Here is a 27,330-nt window from a genome sequence, read left to right as displayed (position 1 = left end):
GCTTAAGAGTTGGTCATTGTTCCCAGCCTTTTTCAGTGGACAGAATTGAAAGCACTACTTTAAAGAAAATGCATCATGAGTTCATACTAATATTTTGAACTTGAATTTAGTATCACAGCGTTTTTTAAAATTTAGCTCCTTTGATTTTATATTTATGTATCTTCTGTCTTCTACCTAAAATCTTGGTTGCAGACAAATATTAACATAATTACTTACTTGCCTTACTATATATATTTTAGAATAATTGATATCATTGCTAAAAGTATGATTTCTGAAAACAGTGTAAGATTTCTTTTTGTTTTTGTTTTTTGAGACAAAGTCTCACTCTGTGTTCAGACTGGAGTGCAGTGGCACAATCTCGGCTCACTGCAACCGCCGCCTCCCAAGTTCAAGCCGTCATCCTGCCTCAGCCTCCCAAGTAGCTAGGACTATAGGCGCACACCACCACGCCCAGCTAATTTTTTATATTATTAGTAGAGACGAAGTTTCACCATGTTGCCCAGGATGGTCTCAATCTCTTGACTTCATGATCTGCCCGCCTCAGCCTCCCAAATTGCTGGGATTACAGGCATGAGCCACCACGCTTGGACCACAGTCTAAGATTTTTCAAGGTAAATTTTGGTATCTGACTATGTGTACTCTTCTAGGTCTCTTAGGCTATTCTGGAATCAAATTGATTACCGGAAAGCTATGTCCTGGATGGACCTCATTAACTAACACTGCTATGGAAAGTCTTTACTGAGTTGCCCTTTAATGTTCCATCCTTTGCTTTCATCAAGGGTGGACATAGAAAAATGCCAATACAGAGAATGTCTCCATATCTTCTACACAATCACAGCAAAGAGATTTCCTCTTATATTGTCAACCTGAATGACAGAGAAATGCTTTCTAAAAGAAAATATTTATTTGGGTATAGATCATTGCAATGGGAATAGGCCTGCCATAGTAGACTATGCATGGATTCAGGGAGGTAAAGAAAGACAAAGGTTTTTAAAGGAAAAACTGAGGAGGATTACATAATTATTTTGAAATGATTATTCTTGGCCATGAAGATTAATAACAAGGGTGATCCCAATGCAGTTGAACAGGCAGTTACTGGGCAGATGTCCTTGTAGAAGTATTTTTTTGTGTAAGGTTGCAGTGGCCATTGTGCAAGACTGTGGTTTTTGAGGCTGTTGTGATAGTTTTGTTGTTAGGCATACAAGCATGAGAACCTGTCTTCATGGTCTTCCACAGGTCTATTTGTCAGGGTTTGTTTTGATTTTTAACATTGGTAACTCTATTTTGATTCTGGCAATTGCACAATTGTTAGGTGAATCTAGAATTGGTTTGATCTGATCCAGATACAATGCTTTAGGAAAGAATCCTTCCGAAGTAGCATTTCATATCCAGGAGGAGGCACACAATGACCAGCTGTCTCTCTTTCTGTGAGGTAGCAGCCATGGATGACCCTTGCCTAGACTTACTTCCATAGAGGTTTGTGAAATGATAATATTCTAATTCTATTGCCCTCTCTTCGTTTATTAGCTGGAGGATTTCTAGAAGAGAAACTGTTCCTCATGATCCACAGCCCATGGCAAACATGACTGAAGCCTGGAAAAGCTAAGGAAAGTGATCACCAGTTGCCTTCCCCAATCTCAGGAGAAACTTAGTGACTCCAGGCAGCGTCTGAAATGGAGACCAATGTATTTAGACAGTGCCGTCTGGGGGAATTTATGTAAATATATCGCAGAGGGTTAAGAGCATAAGAGTTAATAGGGCTGGTTTAACATTGCCTACTTGAACATTAGAGTTTGCCCAAAGCAACGATTTTAGTTTGGCATAAATTCTTCCAATTCTTTTTTAGACTGTTGTAAAACAGAGTCAGTTACCTACGAAGGCCTCTTCTGGTTGGTAGCAGTAAAGCCACCACAAGGGCAAGTGATTAGAGAAGGGCATGGCCAGAGTATTGGGGTAGAGGTGGTGACTAGGACATTACATAGATTAGGAACAGCCTTCACAGTGGCAACGGTTGTGAGTCAGCATGCCTGATTCAAATCCTGGCTTTGTCATCTGCCAGCTATGTGAACTTGAGCAAGATATTTGACTTCCCTGAGCCTCAGATTCCTCAACTGTAAATGGGGATTGGCAACTTGACTTGACTTTCAGATTTGTGCACATTAGAGATAACATAAGCCAAGCACTTTGCCCAGTGCCTGGCACAGAACAGACGTTAGCTAACTAGAGGTCAGCAAAGTAACTGTTTGACTGAATAGTTAAGTGAAAATTGAGCCCACCCCTAAATCCAATACATGAACATTTCTGGTGGCAAAATAACCTGTGAGTCTTTAACTTTAGATAGACTCTATGCAATTTGGCTATAAGTGTGCAAGTTTCCCACTGCGAAGGGTTCTAGACTTCACAAAATATGAAGACATTGCTGCAGGATTATAAAATCAGGGCAATGATTTAGTGGTTACCTACAGGAGTCAGGGTTCCCACCATGCTTCCCAAAGCCATTTGCTGAGAAATATTAATAGTAAGACAAAATCGTGTTCACTGTGCTGTCTAGTGACCCATCTTAAGGTCTCTCACTGAAGCTTGCTATATTTTATTTTTTAAAATAGAAACTTGTAAGAGGATCTGAATTTGACTTTCTGTGGCTTCCTCTGTATTTGGTCTGGTATGTTAATGACACCAGGTTTTAATTTTAGCTTCCTAACGGCCTAGGTAATAGCACGAGATAGGGTGATCGGCCACCGGTTGCTTAGGCTCATGACAGATAAGGCTAACTGCTATCAGTTTCTGGTCTGAGTGTGGCTGGAAGATGAATGAAAAATACTTTTAAGTCAGGGCAAGTAGAGCTGAAAGGCTCTTTAGAAAAGTGATTTTTAGAAAATGTTGGGATCTCCTCTTTACACCTTCAACATGTACTGAAATAACTTCGTACAATTTTTAGACAAACAAGGTTCAGATCTCCCTAACAAAGACCTGTAATCCACCTTAGTTTTTACTTCCTTGGTTGGGCCATTATATTTATGAGCCCAAACAGAAAGAGGAGGGGTGTGATATCGAGGGTCCACGTTAGAATTCCCAAACCAATATTGGTGAAGAATATCAAGGCCAAAGAATAGCCTTGGAATTGGGATTCAGTCCCAATTTGCCAGTCTCTAAATTTTTGGTCTTAAATAGTGTTATGCCCAACCCCTATTAACTCTTACAGGGATTCAGGTTCGAAAACCTCTGGCACAAGATTCAAGAGGCTGAAGAAGAGCCCCAGGGCCAGCAAATGAGACATGGGATTTTACTGGGGGCTCACATGCAGGGGGACAGGGTCCAGCAGCAGTGGGCTGTACAGGAGAAGTGCAACTACTTGCAAAAAGCATCAGTTTATACAGCGTTTTCACTTAACACCCTCCCCCTAACAACCTCCATCTGGCAACCTTCATTAAACCCAAAACAAGGGGCCTCCATCCCCAGTATGGCCCATATTCCATGGGATGGGGGCGGAGGGTGGAAGGTGCAGTGGGAGACCCTCAGATGTTCCTCATAGACAAGGAACCAATCTCTGCGTTGACCACTCCTGGATTCCCGAGCTCAGAACACACATTCAGGTGCATCTGCCCTACAGGAGCATGCTCAGATTATGCTTAAGTTATTGCTGTCAGGTGTGTCTACCATAAAACCAATATGCCTTAAAGAATACCAGTCTAATTATTAGGGAGCTGAATCAAGATTGGGAGAAATAAGTTCTCATTGCCCATGTCAAGCTCAGGAAATATGCCATTGACACTGAGTCCCATGGGACTGGGTCCCTGGTAATTCTTTGTTTTTTTTATTTTTTATTTTTTTACTTTTGGTAATTCTTTCTGTCCTTCTTTGCTTTTGTGACCAAAAAAGAAAAGGAACCTGCGATATAAAAAAAATGATTTCAAAAAGTCCAAAGTCCTTACAGACCATGTTAAATTCCAGAACAAAGATCAGCAGGTCAGCCTTGCTGTATTGGGAGCCACTTTCTACCCCGTTCCTGAAGAGGATTTTCAATATTGAGGAAGGGTACATTTTAGAAAGTCCACTGAATCAAGATAATTCAGTTATTGCTGGGGGCAAGGTGCTCCTGGCATTATGCACAACTCTGAATAGTACCAGTTGGCTATGCCTGGCTTGTCTGAGTTGAGCTGAGCTACACTGAAGTTAACCACTTCCTCATTAGCTGTGGGAGAGGATGCCTGCCTCCTGGCCAGCTGAAAGAGAGCAGCTGCATTCGAGGGGGTCAGGTGATGCTATTGCTCTGTAACAAGGGAGATGGGGAGGAAATATAAGGGGACATCAGTTGGAGCAGAGGTGTGGAGGGAAACGCTCTAGGGGATAAAGTGGTGGGTATTACTGGTTCATGAAAATGCTACCTAAGCAGGGTTTTCAGCTAAGGCAGAATTCCCAACGATATAATGCTCAGAAAGATCAAGTGGGAGGGGCGACTGGGGAGCATGTAATCAGGGTGGAAGTATGATATTTTGGCTGTGGATCTGAGTTGATCAATCTGCTTAGTGGACTTGAGTCCCCCCACCGCCCCTTGTCTGATTGCGGCTCCTGGGAGGTAAGTAGAGCTGGGCAGGAGGCTCACTCAGCCGCTGCTACGGGAGCTTCGCCGAGTGTAGCACCTCAGGCTTTATTATTATTATTTTTTGAATCAGATCTGGATTCAAATCTGAGAGAATCGATTTGTATCTTCTTTGCTCCTTTATTTATTTATTTATTTGTAAAGTAGTAAAAATACCTTCCAGTGTTGCTGTGAAGATTAAATGAGATTTAGAGCAAAATTGCTTGGTAGAGGGTAGACACCAAGCCAGCAGTTCTCAACCTCGGCTGCACATTGGAACCAAGGGAAACTTTAAGAATGACCGCTGCCAGGCTTCACCAAAGACGAATCAAGTCACAATCCCCGTGGCTCCATGCGGCCAGGGTTGAGAACCCCTGTACTAAAAACTTATTTGTACTGAGAAAAACCTCTCTTTAGAGATAAAGAAGAGGAGTGGAGTTTGGATAACTTCAAGTATTGTGTAGTTAACTACCATTGATTTTCTTTTGTATAAAGTGGTAACTTAGAAAAAGTACAGCTACCTCTGTCTTGTAAATCCCTTTAGATATAGTCCTGGTTCTAGGCAATTCCCTTTGTTTCTCATACTTAGGAGAGCAGACTTGGGAAGTTCTGGGAATTAAAAAAAAAAAAACAACCCTCTGGAGCCCTCCATTTTTTGAGAAGCTGGTCTAGCTAATCAGGTTTAAAGCAGGAGCATGTGGGCTAAGTGGACTCCAGCAAGGAAGTGAGGGTCCTCCGCCGGCCTCCTCCCAGGCCTCCTTAGAAGGGATCTGACGCTGGCTGAGGCTCATTGATAGAGCCAGATGGTCTCTCCCAAGCAGGGCTTCTGTTCTCCCCTCGTCCTCCCCTGGCACTGTGGGCTGCTCCTGTGGACCACCCGAGGCAAGGGAATTACACAGATTGCAGATGTGAGCTTTCATTTCCTGTGTTTCCTCCTGTAGCTATTGGAAAATTCTAGTTTGAAGATAACATGGCTTTTCCAGAAACTCCCGGATTGTTCCGGAGACCAGGCCCAATGTAATCCTGAGTGGGAAAACCAAAGGGAGGAGAATTTGGCCTCCTTGTCTCCTGAGTTACTAGGTTTAGTCATGTAGAAAGAAAATAGTCTTCGTTCAGGCAGGCAGTCGAGTCAAGTTTATCTAGGGCTGAACTGCCTGAGCTGAGACACTATTAGAGGGGCTGAAGGGCCATTGTGCCCACATTGTCATTTTCTACTTTATCCAGGGCAAAGATAATCTTTGTGTACTGAAATGTTCTTATTCACATTTTAAAAACATAAACAAAAGAGGTCAAATAATAGGTAAAATTAGTTAAAAAAAAACCTCATATACATAAAGGAAAATAAATGATTTTGAAAACCGTAAGACATTTCCGATAATAGAACAAAATGATCTGAAGTGCCTAGACTGAGGTGACTGAAAATGTTTAGCCTACGTTTTGTATATTTATGTCAGTTCAATTTCATTATTTTGCAGTGAATATGCATTAGTTGCAGGGAATATTTCTTTTTTTAAGAACAGCTTTATTGAGATATAATTGACATACCATACAGCTTACCAACTTAAAGTGCACAATTCAGTAGTTTTTAGTGTATTCTCAGAGTTGTGCAACCACCACCACAATAAATCTTAGAAAATGTTCATCACTCTCAAAAGAAGCCCCATATCTTTTAGCTCTCAGCTCCAAATTCCCCCTCTGCCCCCCAACTGCAGGCAACTCCGAAAACTTCTGTGTCTATGGACTTGCCTATTCCAGACATTTCATGTGAATGGAATCATATAATATTAGGCTTTTTTTGTCTGACTTTTTTCACTAAGCATAATGTTTTCAAGGTTTAGTCTTGTAGTATCAGTATTTCATATCTTTTCATGGCTGACAAATAGTCTATCATATGGATACCACATTTTATCCATCAGCTGATGAATATTTGGGTTTCTATCTCTTGGCTATTATGAATAATGCTGCTGTGAGTATTTGTGTACAAGTTTTTGTGTGATGTTTTTATTTCTCTTGGCTATATACCTAGGAGAGAAATTGCTGAGTCAAATGGTAACTCTATATTTAAGTTTTTGTTAAAACTCCCAGACTGTTTTCCAAAGTGGTTGTGTTATTTTACATTCCCACCAGAAGCATATGAGGATTCTAATTTCTCCACATCATCTTCAACACTTGGTATTATCTCTTTTTTATTATAACTGTCCTGGTGCGTATGAAATGCCATCTTATTGTGGTTTTGGTTTGCATTTTGCTTATGCCTAAGGATGAGCATCTTTTCATGTGCTTTTTAGCTATTTGTATATCTTTTTAAAAATTTCTATTCAGATCCTTTGTCTATTTTTTTTTTTTTTTTTTTGAGACACAATCTCGCCCAGGCCGGAGTGCAGTGGCGCTATCTCGGCTCACGGCAAGCTCCACCTCCCGGGTTCATGCCATTTTCCTGCCTCAGCCTCCCGAGTAGCTGGGACTACAGGTGCCCGCCACCGCGCCTGGCTAATTTTTTGTATTTTTTTAGTAGAGACGGGGTTTCACCGTGTTAGCCAGGATGGTCTCGATCTCCTGACCTCGTGATCCGCCCGCCTCGGCCTCCCAAAGTGCTGGGATTACAGGCGTGAGCCACCGCGCCCGGCCCCTTTGTCTGTTTTTTGATTGGGTTGTTGAGTTGTAAGAGTTGTTTATATCTTCTAGATACAGTTCATTTGCCAGATACGTGATTTACAAATATTTTCTTTCCTTCTATGAATTGTCTTTCACTTTCTTAACAGTGTTTTTTGAATCGCAAAAGTTCTCAATTTTGATTAAGTCCAGTCCAATTTTTTTTCTACTGTTATTTGTGCTTTTGGTGTCATAGCTAAGACATCATTTCCAAATCCAAGGCCATAAAGATTTACCCCTGCTTTCTTCTTAGAATTTTATAGTTTCAGCCCTTATAATTTGTCTTTGATATATTTTAATTTTTCTGAATGGTGTGAGGTCAGGGTCCAGTTTCATTATTTTGCATGTGAAGATCAATTTCACCATTTACTAAAAAGAGTATTCTTTCCCAGGAAATACTTCTCTTAAGGGCAGAATTTCAGAGGCAATCTTGTTTTGGTGTCTAATGAGAGACCCACAGGCAGAGAAGGGGGACCATTTAATAAGCCTTAGTGTCCAAGTCTGAGTCCTTCCAAGCAAAGCTCACGTGCACGCTGGTCTCCTACTTGACCCCATGACAGGACTTCCTAGGCTGTCACTGCACACTGGCTAAGTGGTGATGACCACCAGGGCTAACATGAAGGGGTAGTGTTCTAGGAGGTGTATGTTTTGGAGAATTAAAACAGTACAGTTCACTATGGCTGTGTGGAGTTTGTTGTGCACATGGGACACCTTGGGGAAGTTGTGGAATAGTCAGTTGGATATAGAAAATCAGAGCTTTGACCAGAGGAGAGATTTGGTCTAGAGAGAGACTTGAGATGTTGGCAAGTAGATGGGAGCAGAGTTGACCTCCACAGAGTGAGTGACAGGACAAGATAACCTGGGATTGGGCCCAAGGAGTTGGATGAGTCACAAGTAGGACTGCAAGGGACTGGCTCAAGAGGTGGAAGGAAAATCAGAGTATTGGCAAGGAAGCCGGGGTAAAGGGAAATTTGAGGAGAGCTCGCCATGGTGTTGAAAGTTGTGAGAGGTCAGGTGAGGTGCAGACTGAAGAGCATTCATCTGATTATCATGAGTAGGTTGTTGGCAACCTTGGTGAGGGTGGTTTCAGTGGAGCAGTGAAGATGGAAGCCAGACGCTGTGATCTGAGCATGAGCTGGATGGGAGCAAAAGCTTGTTAGCTGAAATCTGATAAGAGACAGAGATAGGTCTCAGAAAACCAATAAGATGATGGTCATTTCTTGGAATTTAAAGAAAATCCAAGATCAAATAAAAAGCTTAGCTGTCTGAGAAAAAAATGTCTGAGGGAAGATGAGCATGCTCATGTTTACCAGATCCAGCTTGCATGTTCAACATCAGACGACTGCATCATCTCAGACATCCCTGCAGAAATGGGTTCTACATGGTGGGGTAATTCATCTCAATTCAGAATAGGCTTTGCTAAAGAATATTTACTGGAGGATAAAGCAATGACTCCTTAAGCTAGTGTTTCTCAGAAGTGTTTATGTAATCACCTGCATCAGAAATCCAGAGTGCCAGCCAGGCACGGTGGCTCACATCTGTAATACCAGCACTTTGGGAGACCGAGGCAGGAGAATCACTTGAGCTCAGGAGTTCAAGACCAGCCTGAGCAACATAGAACCTACCTCTACAAAAAATTTTAAAAGTAGCTGGTGTGGTGGCACTTGCCTGTAGTCCTAGCTACTTTGGAGGCTGAGGCAGGAGGATTACTTATGCCCGGAAGTGGAGGCTGCAGTGAGCCATGATTGCATGCTGCAGTCTAGCTTGGGCAACAGAGCAAGGGACCCAGGGACATACCCTGAACCAGGATTTCGTAGTGTAAGCCCCAGTTTTAGTGAACTCTAGTTTGGAAAGACCTGGAAGGCATTTGTCCAATGTACGACTGATGATATGAATACTTATTAGCCATCCCATTCACGAGATTCTCCAGCAATTTCATGGCATGGGTAGCTGGAGCGAGATTAAGGGCCCTGCCTACTGGGCAGTTGCTTGGAGCCAGCATCTATAGATGAAGTTAAAAATCTTCCTGGAATAAACAAAGTACAAAGTGGGTCCACTTCTGTCAGAGGAGATAGTGGGGAAGAAAATCTTTACTAGCCTCAAACTATCTTCCTTAAATATTTTTCAGAATATCGCAAGGTGGCTGTCAGCTAAGATTTTTAAACAACATTATGTATGATTCAGTGTTTCTTACTTCGAACTAGTGATTCATTTTGTTATCTAAGTTTTAAATCTTGTAATAATTCTCTCAAGTGTTCTGGTTTGGAAAACTGCCAAAAACAAAACTCAACAACAGAGAAGCCTCCAAACAAAAACCCCAAACCCAAACTCAGAAGTAAGTATAGGCCGGGCGCAGTGCCTTATGCTTGTATTCCCAGCACTTTAAGAGGCTGAGGTGGGCAGATCTTAGACCCCAGGAGTTGGAGTCCAGCCTGGATGGATGAAACCCCATCTCTACAAAAAAATGGGATATGGTGGTGTGTGCCTGTAGTCCCAGCTGCTTGGGAGGCTTAGGTGGGAGGATGGCTTGAGCCTGAGGGGCCAAGGCTGCGGTGAGCCGAGATCGCACCACGGCACACCAGCCTGTCAGCCTGTGACAGGGCGAGACCCTGTCTCCAAAAAAGTAAGAGCTACATGAAAGTAAGACCTGTTTTGCTTAAATTTATCAGAAAATGGACTCTGTCCTGGCCAGCAAAAGTAGTTAAGAAAGATTCTGCTTCAGCCTAAAACAATGACTAGCAGAAAATTAGTTTCACTTCATTCCACTAAATAAATGTGGAACAAAAACTGTGAACTCTAGGTTTCAGGGGGTTCAAAATTATTTGCTTTTCTGGGTTCCTGTTGGCCTTTGTTGAGCCTGCAGGTAATCATGACTATTTAGAATTATTGAATTAAATAATTGAATGGAGTTGAGTCCTAAGAAGTACTTATTGAGTACTAATTGAAGACAAAGTTTCTGCCATCATCAAGTTAACAGAGCAAGACAGATATTAAGTAATTAAAATATTATTTTACACTTCTATTAGGTGAGGGTTGTGAGTTGATGGACTCATGATAAAATATTCTGAATGTGTAGTATGTAACACATAAAGAACATAAAATGCAAGTACCTGAAAAATTGAGAAATTTAGCACGTATAGATTTCATTTTGAGTTTTAAAGAATAAAAATAGGCCAAGCGCAGTGGCTCATGCCTGTAATCCCAGCACTTTGGGAGGCCAAGGCAGGCGGATCACCTGAGGTCAGGAGTTCAAGACCAGACTGGCCAACGTGGTGAAACCCCGTCTCTACTAAAAGTACAAAAAATTAGCTGGGGGTGGTGGTGGGCACCTGTAATCCCAGCTACTTGGGAGGCTGAGGCAGGCAGATTACCTGAGGTCAGGAGTTTGAGACCAGCCTGTCCAACATGGTGAAACCTCATCTCTACTAAAAATGCAAAAATTAGCCAGGTGTGGTGGCAGGTACCTGTAATCCCAGCTACTCAGGAGGCTGACTCAGGAGAATCATTTGAACCTGGGAGGTGGAGGTTGCAGTGAGCAGAGATTGTGCCATTGCACTCCAGCCTTGGGGACATTAAGACTCCATCTCAAAAAATAAAATAAAATAAAAAAGAATATAAGTATTAGAAATGTAACATGCTTTGACTTTTAGGAATAATTCCAAGTTTTCATAACTTTTTTGTCTGGGAGGCTATCTAGACTTTCTTACTAACAAATGTCCGTAAATTAATTACTTATGTATTTTCTAGGGATAATATTGGAGGAATGCTTAAAACATTAGAGACAAAAGTGTTGAAAAATTTTCACCATCATGAAGTTGTGAGTTGAAAGCATTAGCCGAAGTCCTTTCACTTGTTCAGTTTTGTTTTCTTTTTCTTTTTCTTTTTTTTTTTTTTTTTTTGAGATGCAGTCTTGCTCTGTCACCTAGGCTGGGGTGCAGTGGCACAATCTCTGCTCACTGCAACCTCCACCTCCCAGGTTCAAATGATTCTCCTGAGTCAGCCTCCTGAGTAGCTGGGATTACAGGTACCTGCCACCACACCTGGCTAATTTTTGCATTTTTAGTAGAGATGAGGTTTCACCATGTTGGACAGGCTGGTCTCAAACTCCTGACCTTAGGTAATCTGCCTGCCTCAGCCTCCCAAATTGCTGGGATTACAGGTGTGAGCCATTGTGCCTGGCCTTCGGTTGTTTTCATCCTAAAAATCATACCTCCTTTGCTTTGGAAAATTAAATCACTAATATTTATCAATTACATTTTCCTTATTCCTATTATTAGCAAGTCTATTGAACCAGCAATGTCTCACTTTTCATGAAAATGAGTTCCTAAAATGCAGTGGTGGCTATCCTGAAACATTCACGTTCTTAACATTTGGATTTAATCTGGAAGGATGTATAAACCATGTAAGGAATATATGAACAGCTCTCAGAATCTTGTTAACCTGGTATCCCAGAGTACAGAAATAGCCTCTGTAATTCAGAGATGCAATCACCTGTTAATTTCTCTGATGGGTGGTTTAGGCGTTTTCAGTGTTTAATCAACCTAATTCTTTGATCTGGAAGCTGGGGGCTAGAGATAGCATATGATGTACAGGGGAACCCCATGTTGGAACTTGGCCATCTTCCAACAGGAATGGGCTCATACAGGGATTTCTGCCCTTGGACTTTTTTTTTTTTTCAATTACTCGCATAAAGCTGGAAGGAAAAAAATCCGGCAGAGTCTATAGCTGTAGTGAATAGGATGGGATTTGAATCAGACAGACCAGGGTTGGAGTCCTGATTCTGTAGTCAAAGGCTGGGTGACTTAGACAAGAAATAAAACCTCTCTGTGTCCCCATTTTCTGTCTATAAACTGGAATCTACTTTTACATGCTAAATGAGGAAACAAAATTTTAACTGATATACCAACATGTCATGAACATTGTTATTGTTGCTGAAAAACAATGACTATAAATGATACATATACACTTTATTTTTGAAAAAAAAGCTCATAAATTTAAAAGCCCTTTATTATTTTAATATTTTCAAAGAAGACTCAAACTTCTTTCTGAACAATGCTGTGTGATGAGATGCTTGCCCTTGATTCCAGGAACTGAAACATGTGGCAAGTGGAAGCGATTTGATTTTGTAGAACAAGCACACTTTATTCAGCTAATGGGAGGGCAGAGGTGTGAAGAATGTGGGAAGTGCTTAGCCTCAATAACCTCATTCTTCTAAATGAGTGATGCTGGCTGTGGAACAAAGCAAGAAGGGCCCTTGCTGAACCCACTAGTCCACCAAGGATGTTAACAGCTGGCGTGCAACTAGATGGTTTCACTTGCAGGGTCCTGGGGATAAATGAGGTCTATTTCCACAGGGGCTTAGAGCAGTGGCTTAGAGCACTCATGAAACCTTCTCATGAAATCTGGAAAGGTGGGAGCCCTTCTAGAGAGTGGGCTGGGCTCTCGTGCTTTCCCTGTGTCAGATGCACACCTGGAGAGGAATGGAAAACACAACCCCAGCTCAGGAGAAGCCAAGAAATGAACATGAGAAGGTCCACAGAAACAGGGCCAAGTGTGACACACCGGACACAGACATGACATTGATACTCACCTTCAGTGTGGATTCCCAGAGTGACCAAAGTGTAGAAATCAGGAATTGGTCTAAAAGAAGCCTTGACTTGAGAAATCCAGGGGCATTGGCTTTTATTGGTTAATCAAAAACCTCATTTTGATTGGGGAAAAATAAGTTGTTCCTAGGTAAATCCATTCCCTGAATCGTGGGGGAGGGGGGAAAAAGGACTTGGTTTGTGTTTGGGGGAAAATTTGCTATCGGTTGTTTCTTGCAGACTTTGGAAGGGACCCTTGGATTTCAAAAGCAGGCACAGCCAGATTGTGTCTTTCCTCATGTCTTCTGAGTCATTTACAATGTCTCATGTGGCTGGTTATCAATGAACTGTGTCATTGCTTAGACATGGCGCCCCTGCTCCGTCTTTTGTGTTTGAGATGGAATCTACATAAATATTTGCTGATCAAGTCTCCTGTGCTAAGTGTTGGGGATATAAAATATGAACAAAAGTCTTTGATGTCATGAACCTCACACTCTAGAGATAGTTGGATACACAAAAACTTTTCCACTCTAACTTCTTGTCTTTTTATTGACTCATCTACATCGAAAAATGTAGCAACCTGTTTTGAGATGGATTAGATGTAAATTAAACTTCTTTTGGTACAAAGTCATGTCTTTCCTGGAGTAAATGTAATGACACTTTTTATGATACCCAGTGGCTCTCGAAGAGCAATAAACAATGTTAATGGTTAATGTTTGACTGAAGCTGAAGGGAGAGGCTGGGAGGCAAAGCAGGGAAGAGGGAGTGTTCCCGGGGGAGATACTCCTGTTGTAGCAGGAGTCTCAACCACTGAATGGAAGAAAAGGACTTTTAACCACCATTTTGTGACTTACAGAAAGGTAAGGGCTGACATGTCTCAACTGTGTCAGTAACATATTTATTCTAGAAGGACAAAGTAGATGGAGGGGGAGGGCACTTAAAAAGTTGCTTGACAAATTTGTTCCTTGAGGCGGGCTATGTAGATGTGGAGAAGGGAAATTTGTTGCTGGCGTGACAAGTTTTGCTTGTGGAGCACAATTTTTTTTTTTTTGTAGTTTCTTTTCATTGGTCTATATTTTATAAATTCATTTGATGAAGTGGCTGCAGTGAAATCAAGCTTGGCAGTGGAATTAAAGGGGAAATTGAGTTCTCTGATGTTTAAACAAGTATCACACCCATTCTTTGTGATGAGCGTATAAAAGTCCCTGGTCTTAAGATGCTCTAGGGCTCTTGTATTCTAGAAATTGGTGTTGGAATCACATTCTCAAAAATCATGTCATTCTATCTACTTCTCAGAGAATGAGATTCAATTTGGGATTCTTAGAATTGTCTAGGACACAGCAAGGGAGGGAACATGCAGAGAAGAAGAAAAGCCTTTTTGTAAAAGTACTAGAATAAGAATTGAAGACAGACAGACAGATCTGCCTTCACAAGTGAGAGAAGAGGCTGATGTGCGTGTTACTCAGCTTCCTGGGCTGCTTTTGGCCTTGGTGGTGGAGGTACCGCCTGCTAATATGCGGTTATTTTTATGTTAAGTCACTCACAGCTTATTGGTATCTTCAATGGTCTGATCTTTGCCGCTGTCTTGGTCTTTTCTTTATGACAGGTGACTTTATGGGGACAGATGCCCTCCGTGGTAGGGGATGCCGAGCAGCAGGTTGTAAGGACAGTGCCATCTCTAATGTTTTCTTGTCTTTATTTTTCTTCAAAAACTTAAATAGCAAATGAGGCATTATTTGAAAGAAGAAGAAAAACACATGTTTAGAGGAAAGGAAGATGGATGCTATTCAGCTCTCACCAGGAAACAAAGCGAGTCCTTTACTGAGAGAGGGTTTCTAGTGAGTTACAGGGCCATATGAGTCTTCAGGGTTGGCCAGATGGGTTAGGCCAGCTTTATCATTTTCCAACCTGTGGGCACAGAACAGAGAGCTGCCACTGGAGACTTGCCTAACCAGGTAGTTGTGAGAAGTAAATTAGATAAGTAGGTAAAGAGCTTACTATGTTGCTTGGTGCATGGTACGCATCCAGTGAATGTTAGCTCTCTGTTCCATGAGAAAGTTCAAGTAGGTGACTCAGGATGAATTGAGAAATTGCTGTTTCATTCTTTAGAAAAATAAGAAAAAAAATCAGTAATGCCATAAAAATAGCATCTACCATTATGCAAGAGAGGAGCTAATTCTATGTTCAGGAAGTGGGATTCAAAAATATGAGAATAATAATCTCATGGTTCCCATATAAGTCTTTGGGTGAGGTGCAGGTGTGGCATCCTTTGAAACTCACCCAGATGACTCCTGAAAAAAGTCATCACTGTTCAAGGTGAAGGTTACATTTCCGGTACCTCCTCCTTTCTCATACAAAAGGCAAAATATGGCTGGGTGTGGTGGGTCATTCCTGTAATTCCAGTACTTTGAGAAGCTGAGGAGGGAGAATCACTTGTGCTGGAGTTCAAGACCAGCCTGGGGGGTCTGAACATAGGGAGACCTTGCCTGTACAAGAAAATTAAAAATTAGCCAGGCATGATGGCACTTAACCTGTAGTCCTAGCGACTTGGGAGGCTGAGGTGAGAGGATTCCTTAAGCCCAGGAGTTTGAGACTGCAGTGAGCCATGATTGTGCCACTGCACTCCAGCCTGGGTGACAGAGTGAGAACCTGTCTCAAAAAAAAAAGCTGGATGATGTGCAAAATGTATCCTGGCCGAAACTCTACTTCTTGTTCCATTGTCAAAAAAAATGTCTAGAAGGATGTGTCCCTCATTTTTCTTCCACATTAACAGCAACAACTCTGAGGAGGAAAGCTGGGCATTGTCATGCTCCTTGCTCTGGAGACCGACAAACAGTGCTTGAACAGAAGCTGGTTCACATGGGTAGAGATGTATAGATTTGACATAAAATTGCATTGATTCAGAAATCCCTGGTGTCAGATTTAGAATGGGGCTAGTTCTGTAACTGCTCGTTGATTATCCAAAGAAAGACATGCTGAATTTTAAGGGAATATCTATCTACTTATTTGTTACTTGTGAGAACAGACAGGAAGAAGAAGGAATGTTTACTTAGGTACAAGAATGTTTACTTAGGTACAAGAAATATTAACTTAATAAAAGCAGATATTCCGCTAGTGGCTGAGGTATTAACTACACTAAAGTTGAATATTTTTTTTTTTTTTCACTTAAGCAATACGTAACAAGCTAAGCTGTACTTGATTGTTGTGTATGTGGTACAAAGAAAATTTCTCTTCAAATATTCTGCAAGACTGACATGGAATTCTCTCATTCATATTTCTGAGTTATTCGTTTTTGACCATATATTTATTACTTAAAAATACTAGGACTTGTTCTTAAGTGAGGGACAAAGAGAATGGAAATGGTAGATTTATTCCCTTAACATCTAAGCTAAAGATGAGCTCTCTTCCTCACCGAGAGGCCATCTAGCAGAGTGGCTTGGTGCTTGGCCCCTGCATTCACACCACTTCCTCAAGCGCTCTAAGCTCAGTTTCCTGCTCTGTGGGATAACAACAGGACCCACATTATACGATTGTGTTGTTCAAGTAAGTTGTCGAAAGTGTTTAACTTAGCTTGCATTTGTTGAGCATTTGCTATTTTTTAAAACAGTTCCAATGATTTTTAAAAAAACAATTCAAGAATGAGATTTCATTGTGGTCTGGCATCTTTTATTAAGCAGAATTAAATTTATTTTCCCTTCCTCTCCTACCCATCCCAGTTGTCAGTTATGATTTAATTACAGAAATCGGAAAGTGAACCTGCCATACTTAAGCATGACTGCACATTCTTGGCATTAAAATTCCTGCCTTGAGTCACCTTGCAAATGAACTGGTATTAAAGTATTTTTCTTTCTTTTCTCTTCTTTTCTCTTCTCTTCTCCTTTCTTTCTTTCTTTCGATCCCTCACTGTCTAAATCCTATGGGATGGAACCTAATTTAGATTTACTTCCTACTGAATTTCTAAGGCCAGGATGTGTTGCTTTATTATCTTGACAAAATGCTCATCCATAAACTTTATATTACATAAAGAAATGTTGTGTAATACATAAAGAAACACTTTGTCAAAAAAAAAAAGTCAAGCCACCTTTTATGAGAAATAGTGATTCCAGTCCTCCTCTTTAGTCCAGGGAAGATGCTTGTGATATTGTTCTGCTAGATATGGGGGAGAAAGGGTCTCCCCCTGCCACCTTCTAGGGTTTTTGTGGGTATGTAGCTGCACACATGAGGGAAGTCAATGCCAAAATTCTTCCTGGCTACCTGCTTAAAACCCATTTATGCCTAGTGTTCCATTATTGGAACACTAAGCATGTGGGAGTTATTTATATCCTACTGCACAGGGTCATCGTCAAGGTCTGATTGCAAAAATTCAAAAAATTGCAACCTCAGGTATAAATGGGTTACGACATCAGGCAAGTGCCCTGGTGGGAAAGTCACTGTTGTCCCTAGGTCAATGGCTCCCTTTCCTGTGACTACTCTGGTCCCCCTTCCATTCAATGCTGGGATGTTTTTGGAGACTTGGAGGAGAGGCCTCTTCTCCCCAGCTGACCCTTCCCTTGCTCTGTCTTGGGGAGCAGTGGGGGAACAAAAGCCAACCAAGAACAAGCATGATATCTCTCTCAAATATTTCTTGGAGCTTGTTATTCTCTTCTTTAATAAGAATAATTATGCTAGTAATTCCATTACTGGGTGTATACCCAAAGGATTATAAATCATTCTACTATAAAGACACATGTACACGTATGTTTATTGCAGCACTATTTACAATAGCAAAGACTTGGAGCCCACCCAAATGCCCATCAATGATAGACTGGATTAAGAAAATGTGGCACATATACACCATGGAATACTATGCAGCCATAAAAAAAATGATTTCATGTCCTTTGCAGGGACATGGATGAAGCTGAGAACCATCATTCTCAGCAAACTAACACAAGAACAGAAAACGAACACAGGAACAGAAAACCAAACACTGCATGTTCTCACTCATAAGGGGGAGTTAACAATGAGAACATGTGACACAGGGGAACATCACATATCGGGGCCTGTCCTGGGGTGGGAGGCAAGGGGAGGGAGAGTATTAGGACAAATCCCTAATGCATGCGGGGCTAAAACCTAAATGCTGGGTTGACGGGTGCTGCAAACCACCATGGCACGTGTATACCTATGTAACAAACCTGCACGTTCTGCACATGTATCCCAGAACTTAAATTTTTTAAAAAAGAAAAAGACAAACATTTTTTTAAAAAAGAATAATTATGCTAGTAATGTGTATTATAATTGATTATATGAATCTAAACCATTTTAAGTTCTCCAGGGGACCATTTAGCCTCCCGTGAGCCCATCTTCCCTATCATGAACCTATTGGTAGAACAAATCATCACCTCCAATTTTGCATGTGTGTAAATCCAGATTGTCATATACTGAAAGATTGGCATATCTATATTACAGAGTTTAGTGACAGAAAGCTGGGCTTATATTTATGCATGTATGTTCATCCCTCCCCCTTCCTTTCCTTCCTTCTTCCCTGTCTTCCTTTCTGCTCTAAAAACAAATCATCCAGCTGCCCATTCCCTCCCCATGTGGAGTAATCTGTTTGAAGTGTGAGGCAGAAGCCCAGATTTATACCTGTCTTCTTCTTTCTAGCTTATTAATGGCCACTTTAATTGGGTCCTTAATTTGTCAAAAGTGCAAATTGGTCAGATGCTTCTGCAGTTCTCTAAACCTTGAGTGATGCAAGAGCTCTTGCACCACTCGAGGTTCTCTAAAACTTGAGAGATCTGTGAGCCAGAGCAAAAAGATGGGCCTGACTGATCTGAACATTAATCGATGAATAATGGTTTGAGCGAGATTTTCATCTGGTCTTTATATCTATCTGGACTTGCCTTATAATTTATGCCGCTCTTAGCAATATACAGTGAGGAGGAAAAATAAATGGCTCACAGGATATTTGGCACTGTTTGGTCCTGGTGGTGTTATGAATTCCAGTCACATCCGTTCTTGCCCACACTACCTTAAGATATTTGAAAACAAATTCTGTAGCTCTCTCCTTCTGCAACTTCTTTGTTCTTTGAAGCTTCATGGCTCAGCCTTAGCGCTAGGCGAATTATTTTAATTCAAAGCCCTTCATGCGTTTTAAAAAAAAAAATAAATAAGAGATGACTGACTCTAAGATTTGTCTATCACTTAGCTTTTTTCACGGGGGGACAAAAATCAATGCTTATGTGTTGACTTGTAAATTTGGAGATCTGGGACATAGAAACTCCCTGTCCTCACTCAAACACGACAAGAGTGTCTAAACACCACCTTCCCATCTTGCAAGATGGTGGGTGAAAAAGTTAAGAAGCCGGATACTAAGGAGAAGAAACCTGAAGCTAACAAGGCTTTACCAGTGGCAAGGTGAAAAAGGAGAACCTCAGAGCTAAAAAGCCCAAGAAGGGGAAGCCTTGCAGCAGCCCAAATCCTGTCCTCACTGCAAGAATTGGCAGCCATTCCCGAACTGCTATGTATTCCAGAAAGGCCATGTACGAAAGGAAGTACTTAGCTGCTAAACCTAAGATTGAAAAGAGGAATCTTGCAACTGTTACAAACCCAGTTGAGGTGACAAGAATGGTGATGCCTGGGTGGTTAAACTTCACAGAATGCCTTGATATTATCCTACTAGAGATGTGCCTCAAAAGCTGTCCAGCCATGACAAGAAACTCTGCAGTCAGCATGTGAGAAAACTTCGAGCCAGCCCGGCCCTCGAGACCATTCTACTCATCCTCCCTGGGTGCCACCAAGGCAGGAGGGTGGTTTTCCTGGAGCAGCTGGGCAGTAGCTTGTTACTTGTGGCTGGACCTCTGGTCTTCCATGGAGTTCCTCTATGAAGGACCCACCAGAAATCTGTCATTACCACCTCCATAAAAATTGATATCAGGACTGGGCGCGGTGGCTCAAACCTATAATCCCAGCACTTTGGGAGGCCAAGGTGGGTGGATCACCTGAGGCCAGGAGTTCGAGACCAGCCTGGCCAACATGGCGAAACCCCTGTCTCCATTAAAAATACAAAAATTAGCCGGGTATGGTGGCACACACCTGTAATCCCAGCTACTTGAGAGGCTGAGGCATGAGAATCGCTTGAACCTGGGAGGTGGAGGTTTCAGTGAGCTGAGATAGCGTCATTGCTTTCCAGCCTGGGCGTCAGAGCAAGACTGTCTCAAAAAAAAAAAAAAAAAAATCGATATCAGCAATGTGAGAACCCCAAAACATCTTACTGATGCCTACTTTAAGAAGCAGTTGCAGAAGCCTAGTCAGTAGGAGGGTGAGATCTTCGACACAGAAAAAGAGAAATATAAGACTACAAAGCAGCGCAAGGCTGATCAGAAAGCCATGGACTGGCAAATTTTACCAGAACTCCAAGCTATTCCTCAGCTCTAGGGCTACCTGCAATCTGTGTGTGCCCTGACGAATGGAATTTTTTTTTTTCTTTTTTTTTTTTTTATTATACTTTAGGGTTTTAGGGTACATGTGCACAATGTGCAGGTTTGTTACATATGTATCCATGTGCCATGTTGATTTCCTGCACCCATTAACTCGTCATTTAGCATTAGGTGTATCTCCTAATGCTGTCCCTCCCCCCTCCCCCCACCCCACAACAGTCCCCGGAGTGTGATGTTCCCCTTCCTGTGTCCATGAGTTCTCATTGTTCAATTCCCACCTATGAGTGAGAACATGCGGTGTTTGGTTTTTTGTCCTCACGATAGTTTACTGAGAATGATGTTTTCCAGTTTCATCCATGTCCCTACAAAGGACACGAACTCATCATTTTTTATGGCTGCATAGTATTCCATGGTGTATATGTGCCACATTTTCTTAATCCAGTCTATTGTTGTTGGACATTTGGGTTGGTTCCAACTCTTTGCTATTGTGAATAGTGCCGCAATAAACATATGTGTGCATGTGTCTTTATAGCAGCATGATTTATAGTCCTTTGGGTATATACCGAGTAATGGGATGGCTGGGTCAAATGGTATTTCTAGTTCTAGATCCCTGAGGAATCGCCACACTGACTTCCACAATGGTTGAACTAGTTTACAGTCCCACCAACAGTGTAAAAGTGTTCCTATTTCTCCACATCCTCTCCAGCACCTGTTGTTTCCTGATTTTTTAATGATGGCCATTCTAACTGGTGTGAGATGGTATCTCACTGTGGTTTTGATTTGCATTTCTCTGATGGCCAGTGATGAGGAGCATTTCTTCATGTGTTTTTTGGCTGCATAAATGTCTTCTTTTGAGAAGTGTCTGTTCACGTCCTCTGCCCACTTTTTGATGGGGTTGTTTGTTTTTTTCTTGTAAATTTGTTTGAGTTCATTGTAGATTCTGGATATTAGCCCTTTGTCAGATGAGTAGGTTGCAAAAATTTTCTCCCATTGTGTAGGTTGCCTGTTCACTCTGATGATAGTTTCTTTTGCTGTGCAGAAGCTCTTTAGTTTAATGAGATCCCATTTGTCGATTTTGGCTTTTGTTGCCATTGCTTTTGGTGTTTTAGACATGAAGTCCTTGCCCACGCCTATGTCCTGAATGGTATTGCCTAGGTTTTCTTGTAGGATTTTAATGGTTTTAGGTCTAACATATAAGTCTTTAATCCATCTTGAATTAATTTTTGTATAAGGTGTAAGAAAGGGATCCAGTTGCAGCTTTCTACATATGGCTAGCCAGTTTTCCCAGCACCATCTATTAAATAGGGAATCCTTTCCCCATTTCTTGTTTTTGTCAGGTTTGTCAAAGATCAGATAGTTGTAGCTATGCGGCATCATTTCTGAGGGCTCTGTTCTGTTCCATTGATCTATGTCTCTGTGGTGGTACCAGTACCATGCTGTTTTGGTTACTGTAGCCTTGTAGTATAGTTTAAAGTCAGGTAGCATGATGCCTCCAGCTTTGTTCTTTTGGCTTAGGATTGACTTGGCAATGTGGGCTCTTTTTTGGTTCCATATGAACTTTAAAGTAGTTTTTTCCAATTCTGTGAAGAAAGTCATTGGTAGCTTGATGGGGATAGCATTGAATCTATAAATTACCTTGGGCAGTATGGCCATTTTCACGATATTGATTCTTCCAACCCATGAGCATGGAATGTTCTTCTGTTTGTTTGTATCCTCTTTTATTTCATTGAGCAGTGGTTTGTAGTTCTCCTTGAAGAGGTCCTTCACATCCCTTGTAAGTTGGATTCCTAGGTATTTTATTCTCTTTGAAGCAATTGTGAATGGGAGTTCACTCATGATTTGGCTCTCTGTTTGTCTGTTATTGGTGTACAAGAATGCTTGTGATTTTTGTACATTAATTTTGTATCCTGAGACTTTGCTGAAGTTGCTAATCAGCTTAAGGAGATTTTGGGCTGAGACAATGGGGTTTTCTAGATATACAATCATGTCATCTGCAAACAGGGACAATTTGACTTCCTCTTTTCCTAATTGAATACCCTTTATTTCCTTCTCCTGCCTGATTGCTCTGGCCAGAACTTCCAGCACTATGTTGAATAGGAGTGGTGAGAGAGGGCATCCCTGTCTTGTGCCAGTTTTCAGAGGGAATGCTTCCAGTTTTTTCCCATTCAGTATGATATTGGCTGTGGGTTTGTTGTAGATAGCTCTTATTATTTTGACATACGTCCCATCAATACCTAATTTATTGAGAGTTTTTAGCATGAAGGGTTGTTGAATTTTGTCAAAGGCCTTTTCTGCATCTATTGAGATAATCATGTGGTTTTTGTCTTTGGTTCTGTTTATATGCTGGATTACATTTATTGATTTGCATATGTTGAACCAGCCTTGCATCCCAGGGATGAAGCCCACTTGATCATGGTGGATAAGCTTTTTGATGTGCTGCTGGATTCGGTTTGCCAGTATTTTATTGAGGATTTTTGCATCAATGTTCATCAAGGATATTGGTCTGAAATTCTCTTTTTTGGTTATGTCTCTGCCAGGTTTTGGTATCAGGACGATGCTGGCTTCGTAAAATGTGTTAGGGAGGATTCCCTCTTTTTCTATCGATTGGAATAGTTTCAGAAGGAATGGTACCAGTTCCTCCTTGTACCTCTGGTAGAATTCAGCTGTGAATCCATCAGGTCCTGGACTCTTTTTGGTTGGTAAGCTATTGATTATTGCCACAATTTCAGAACCTGTTATTGGTCTATTCAGAGATTCAACTTCTTCCTGGTTTAGTCTTGGGAGGGTGTATTTTTCGAGGAATTTATCCATTTCTTCTAGATTTTCTAGTTTATTTGCATAGAGGTGTTTGTAGTATTCTCTGATGGTAGATTGTATTTCTGTGGGATCGGTGGTGATATCCCCTTTTTCGTTTTTTATTGCATCTATTTGATTCTTCTCTCTTTTCTTCTGTATTAGTCTTGCTAGCGGTCCATCAATTTTGTTGATCTTTTCAAAAAACCAGCTCCTGGATTCATTAATTTTTTGAAGGGTTTTTTGTGTCTCTATTTCCTTCAGTTCTGCTCTGATTTTAGTTATCTCTAGCCTTCTGCTAGCTTTTGAATGTGTTTGCTCTTGCTTTTCTAGTTCTTTTAATTGTGATGTTAGGGTGTCAATTTTGGATCTTTCCTGCTTTCTCTTGTGGGCATTTAGTGCTATAAATTTCCCTCTACACACTGCTTTGAACGTGTCCCAGAGATTCTGGTATGTTGTGTCTTTGTTCTCGTTGGTTTCAAAGAACATCTTTATTTCTGCCTTCATTTCATTATGTACCCAATAGTCATTCAGGAGCAGGTTGTTCAGTTTCCATGTAGTTGAGCGGTTTTGAGTGAGTTTCTTAATCCTGAGTTCTAGTTTGATTGCACTGTGGTCTGAGAGACAGTTTGTTATAATCTCTGTTCTTTTACATTTGCTGAGAAGAGCTTTACTTCCAACTATGTGGTCAATTTTGGAATAGGTGTGGTGTGGTGCTGAAAAAAATGTATATTCTGTTGATTTGGGGTGGAGAGTTCTGTAGATGTCTATTAGGTCCACTTTATGTAGAGCTGAGTTCAATTCCTGGATATCCTTGTTAACTTTCTGTCTCGTTGATCTGTCTAATGCTGACAGTGGGGTGTTAAAATCTCCCATTATTATTGTGTGGGAGTTTAAGTCCCTTTGTAGGTCACTGAGGACTTGCTTTATGAATCTGTGTGCTCCTGTGTTGGGTGCATATATATTTAGGATAGTTAGCTCTTCTAGTTGAATTGATCCCTTTACCATTATGTAATGGCCTTCTTTGTCTCTTTTGATCTTTGTTGGTTTAAAGTCTATTTTATCAGAGACTAGGATTGCAACCCCTGCCTTTTTTTGTTTTCCAGTTGCTTGATAGATCTTCCTCCATCCCTTTATTTTGAGTCTATGTGTGTCTCTGCACGTGAGATGGGTTTCCTGAATACAGCACACTGATGGGTCCTGACTCCTTATCCAGTTTGCCACTCTGTGTCTTTTGATTGGAGCATTTAGCCCATTTACATTTAACGTGAATATTGTTATGTGTGAATCTGATCCTGTCATTATGATGTTAGTTGGTTATTTTGCTCGTTAGTTGCTATAGTTTCTTCCTAGCCTCGATGGTCTTTACAATTTGGCATGTTTTTGCAGGGGCTGGTACCGGTTGTTCCTTTCCATGTTTAGTGCTTCCTTCAGGAGCTCCTTTAGGGCAGGCCTGGTGGTGACAAAATCACTCAGCGTTTGCTTGTCTGTAAAGTATTTCATTTCTCCTTCACTTATGAAGCTTAGTTTGGCGGGATAGGAAATTCTGGGTTGAAAATTCTTTTCTTTAAGAATGTTGAATATCGGCCCCCACTCTCTTCTGGCTTGTAGAGTTTCTGCTGAGAGATCAGCTGTTAGTCTGATGGGCTTCCCTTTGTGGGTAACCCGACCTTTCTCTCTGGCTGCCCTTAACATTTTTTCCTTCATTTCAACTTTGGTGAATCTGACAATTATGTGTCTTGGAGTTGCCCTTCTCGAGGAGTATCTTTGTGGCATTCTCTGTATTTCCTGAATCTGAATGCTGGCCTGCCTTGCTAGATTGGGGAAGTTCTCCTGGATAATATCTTGCAGAGTGTTTTCCAACTTGGTTCCATTCTCCCCATCATTTTCAGGTACACCAATCAGAAGTAGGTTTGGTCTTTTCACATAGTCCCAAATTTCTTGGAGTCTTTGTTCATTTCTTTTTATTCTTTTTTCTCTAAACTTCCCTTCTCTCTTCATTTCATTCATTTCATCTTCTATCAGCGATACCCTTTCTTCCAGTTGATCGCATCTGCTACTGAGGCTTCTGCATTCTTCGCGTAGTTCTCGAAACTTGGCTTTCAGCTCCATCATCTCCTTTAAGCCCTTCTCTCCATTGGTTATTCTAGTTATCCATTCTTCTAATTTTTTTTCAAAGTTTTTAACTTCTTTGCTATTGTTTTGAATTTCCTCTCGTAGCTCAGAGTAGTTTGATCGTCTGAAGCCTTCTTCTCTCAACTCATCAAAGTCATCCTCCATCCAGCTTTGTTCCGTTGCTGGTGAGGAACTGCATTCCTTTGGAGGAGGAGAGGTGCTCTGTTTTTTAGAGTTTCCAGTTTTTTTGGTCTGTTTTTTCCCCATCTTTGTGGTTTTGTCTACTTTTTGTCTTCGATGATGGTGATGTACAGATGGGTTTTTGGTGTGGATGTCCTTTCTGTTTGTTAATTTTCCTTCTACCAGACAAGACCCTCAGCTGCAGGTCTGTTGGAGTTTACTAGAGGTCCACTCCAGACCCTGTTTGGCTGGGTGTCAGCACCGGTGGCTGCAGAACAGCGAATTTTCGTGAGACCACAAATTCAGCTGTCTGATAGTTCCTCTGAAAGTTTTGTCTCAGAGGAGTACCCGGTTGAATGAGGTGTCAGTCTGTCCCTACTGGGGGGTGCCTCCCAGTTAGGCTGCTCAGGGGTGAGGGACCCACTTTAGGAGGCAGTCTGTCCGTTCTCAGATCTCCAGCTGCGTGCTGGGAGAACCACTACTCTCTTCAAAGCTGTCAGTCAGACAGGGACATTTAAGGCTGTGGAGGTTCTCGCTGAGTTTTTGGTTGTCTGTGCCCTGCCCCCAGAGGTGGGGCCTACAGAGGCAGGCAGGCCTCCTTGAGCTGTGGTGGGCTCCACCCAGTTCGAGCTTCCTGGCTGCTTTGTTTACCTAAGCAAGCCTGGGCAATGGCGGGCGCCCCTCCCCCAGCCTCGTTGCCGCCTTGCAGCGTGATCTCAGACTGCTGTGCTAGCAATCAGCAAGACTCTGTGGGCATAGGACCCTCCGAGCCAGGTGCGGGACACAATCTCCTAGTGTGCCGTTTTCCAGGCCCGTTGGAAAAGCGCAGCATTAGGACGGGACTGACCCGATATTCCAGGTGCCGTCTGTTTCCCCTTTCTTTGACTAGGAAAGGGAACTCCCTGACCCCTTGCGCTTCCCGAGTGAGGCAATGCCTCGCCCTGCTTCGGCTGGCGCACAGTGCGCTTCACCGACTGTCCTGAACCCACTGTTAGGCACTCCCTAGTGAGATGAAACCGGTACCTCAAGCAGAAATGCAGAAATCACCCGTCTTCTATGTCGCTGGGGCTGGGAGCTGGAGACCGGAGCTGTTCCTATTCCGATGAATGGAATTTATCCTCACAAATTGGTGTTCTAAATTTCTTCAGAAGAACCTAATCATCTAACTGAAAAAAAATACATGAATGCGGTTAATCCTCTTGGGAGCTTGGAGCCTGGTGGGAGAATCAGTGAAGACTTGGGTGGGCTGGCGGGATATGGGGGGGGGACCCTGGGTGTCTAATGACTGAGCAGAGCCCCCTGTGAGGCCACCTCTGTCCTGGGACAGCAGCACAGGCTAAATGAAAGTTCCATGGGGTCTTCATTTGCTAGGGCTGCCTTAACAAAATACCACAGAACGGGAGGCTTAAACAGCAGATATTTATTGTCTCAGTTCTGGTGACCAGAAGTCCAAAATCAAGATGGCAGTAGGGTTGGTTCCTCCTGAGAGCTGTGAAGGAAGGATCTCCGCACCTCTCTCCTTGGCTTGTAGATGGCTGTCTGTACATTCATACGGTGTTCTTTCTTTGTGGATGAGCCTGTCTCCAAATCTCTTCTTAGAAAGACATCAGTCATTGTGGATTAGAGCCCACTCTAACAACCTCATTTTAACTTCATTACCTCTGTAAAGACTCCAAATAAAGTCACATTCTGAGGTGCTTGGAAGTTAGGACTCCAACATATGCTTTTTGAGGGGGAGGGAAACACAATTCTACCCACAGCATTTGCATTGATTTTAAAAAGGGAAGATTCCTAAGGTGAAGCATAGAAATGAGGAGAAATAGTGAGACACAGAAATACATTCGCAGTAGAAACAAAACTTCCCAGACCAAGGCAGCCTTTCCCTCCAGGCAGGTCGGGGCGGGTCATGTCAGTGTCCGAAAAAAAGAGCAGCTACAAAGTAGGGGGAAATACCTTTTCAACATTTTGGAAAGATCTGTAATGGATTAAATGATACTTGGTGTCTCATCAT

At 41.9% G+C, this 27,330-nt stretch overlaps 1 protein-coding gene and 1 pseudogene across 2 annotated transcripts in view; both read left to right on the top strand.

The window, feature by feature from the left end:
• Positions 1–4,290: 4,290 nt before the first annotated feature.
• The window catches only part of CDH17 (cadherin 17), a 101,815-nt gene continuing 78,775 nt past the window's right edge, over positions 4,291–27,330 (top strand). The window contains exon 1 of one of the 2 annotated variants that reach the window (XM_063643435.1): positions 4,291–4,355. The gene's annotated coding sequence lies outside the window, so the exon portion shown is untranslated. Of the gene's footprint in view, positions 4,577–27,330 lie in introns of both variants that reach the window. The other variant, XM_055286769.1, reaches the window with a different exon arrangement.
• LOC129486610 (large ribosomal subunit protein eL6-like) lies at positions 19,133–26,457 on the top strand (annotated as a pseudogene).

The sequence above is a fragment of the Symphalangus syndactylus genome, chromosome 7 (genome assembly GCF_028878055.3).
Source record: "Symphalangus syndactylus isolate Jambi chromosome 7, NHGRI_mSymSyn1-v2.1_pri, whole genome shotgun sequence".
Classification (NCBI taxonomy): Eukaryota; Metazoa; Chordata; class Mammalia; order Primates; family Hylobatidae; genus Symphalangus; species Symphalangus syndactylus.
This window is presented reverse-complemented; position numbering and strand designations above follow the sequence as displayed.